This window comes from Alligator sinensis, unplaced genomic scaffold, assembly GCF_000455745.1.
Source record: "Alligator sinensis unplaced genomic scaffold, ASM45574v1 scaffold611_2, whole genome shotgun sequence".
Lineage (NCBI taxonomy): Eukaryota > Metazoa > Chordata > Crocodylia > Alligatoridae > Alligator > Alligator sinensis.
In genome coordinates, this window is record NW_005841869.1 from 2923433 (window position 1) to 2925244 (window position 1812).

At 43.9% G+C, this 1812-nt stretch overlaps 1 protein-coding gene across 5 annotated transcripts in view; it reads left to right on the forward strand.

Annotated features, from left to right (window-relative positions):
* NEK6 (NIMA related kinase 6) overlaps nt 1-1812 on the forward strand; it is a 169154-nt gene that overhangs the window by 86675 nt on the left and 80667 nt on the right. The gene's annotated exons all lie outside the window — the stretch shown is intronic.

Below are 1812 nucleotides of genomic sequence, written 5' to 3' on the forward strand. Positions count from 1 at the left end.
AAAACCACAGCAATTTTATAGAGTCTCTGAAAAACTTGTCACGACCAGTGGACCCACACCTGCAGCAAATGCCACTTCACTTTTGTCACCTATTAATTGATTGCTAAGCATCAAAGTAGAAAATGGATGGACGAGTCTTTAAATTACAGAAAACTCTTCCCCTTTACTCCTTTTTACACGTTTAAGTCTTTCAGTGCTTCTGAGTCATTTTTAGCTCCAATTAAAAAAAATCTCTGAGTCACAGCACTTAAGGTTATCTTGCAGAAATATGATCCGTCTGTGGGAGGGCCTGGATTTTAACTTCTGTAATGGAAGGGCCTGCCTCTGCGTCTTTCTACAGGTATCCTGTTTGATTATTGTTCCCATTGTAAAGTATGGTGAAATCCTGTTTCCAGCTCGACAGGGTTTTGGTACAGCCATGTAAAGGCAGAGAGTTAGAAATCGTGTCTGCATGGAACTTTTTCATAAAATCCCTTCTTATCACCATTTTTTTATTTATTTTTTAACCACTGTATCATCCTAGCCTCCTTCAAGTAATTTTTTGGACAGAAATAAGGGTGTGTAGGTACCTCAATGTTGTGGCGTGGAAATCCCAGTGACAACCCTCATCCTGTCTGTGCGGGATCTGCTATTTTTAGCTCTGGATGTGGAGTGGTTGGAGATTTTCAGAAAAAGCATAGTGTGTAGACAAGGCCAGAGAGGCTAAACGCTCCAGTATTGAGCTGTATTTCTTCAGTTATCTGGGAATGTTGAAGTGAAGTCTTCTGGGTTTTCCTCTCTTGTGCTTTTCTGTTGTATATTTGTAAGATGAAGCTTCTGCTGGCAAAAGCAGGTTTCAGCAACTGCGACGGCTCTTTGAGGATCTAATAAGTCCCCTAAGGAGCTAGTGTTCTAGTTACACCTTTTTTTTTTTCTTCCCACAGGGAAACCATGATTCTTTCTCATGGAGAAAAGCAGCTCTTGTAGCAGTTTAGGTACAACGCACCATAGATCTTGGTTCTTAATGGAACTGGGTGCATAACTTTTTTCAAAGACAGAGCCACTCCTTTGGAAATAGCTGTCTTGTAAGCAAGTTACGCTGCAGCATTACCTTTAGCGTGTTACTTTCTCTGCAAAAAAAAACAACAAACCCAAACCCTTTTATTTGTGTTTGCTTAGGCATTAAAAAAAACAAACTTCAAATGGTAATCAGAGCAATAAGGATTTTATCTTCAGGTCAAGCAAGTCCAGGTAACTTATTTCCCTGCCATCAGTAGCAGCTGCCATAGAGAAGCATGCCACCCGTCCCAGCCAACCTGTCAAACTTTGGAGGTCTGCAGGATTGTACATCCTCTTAAGACAACAGCAGCAGCAAGGTTGTATGTGAATTTGGGGCTGGTGACGCATGCGCGATTGACAGCACTAGAGACGGGAGCCCTCTGTCCCTGTAACTCGAGGCGGAACTCGAAAGCGAGGTGGAAGGCAAGTGTTGTGTCGTTTGCTTTATTTTTTAAGCAGCAAACCCTCTGTGCATGTGTCTGCATGCAGCTATGTGCTGTAAAACAGGCAGCACATTAGAAACTGTTGGTCAGCCTGCTGATGGGATCCATCTTGTCTGATCGGGCGAGAGGATCCTTTGCTTCTCCTGGTGCATTTGGAATCGGGGCACAGATGAGGGCCAGCTGGCTGGCTGTTGCTGTGTCTGAACAAGGCTGAAGCAGTGGTGGTTGAGCAGATGTGGTGAGGATTTCTGCACTTTGTGTGTGTGTGTGTGTGTGTGTGTGTGTGTGTGTGTGTGTGTGTGTGTCTGTGGGGTCTGGTGCGCGAGATCAC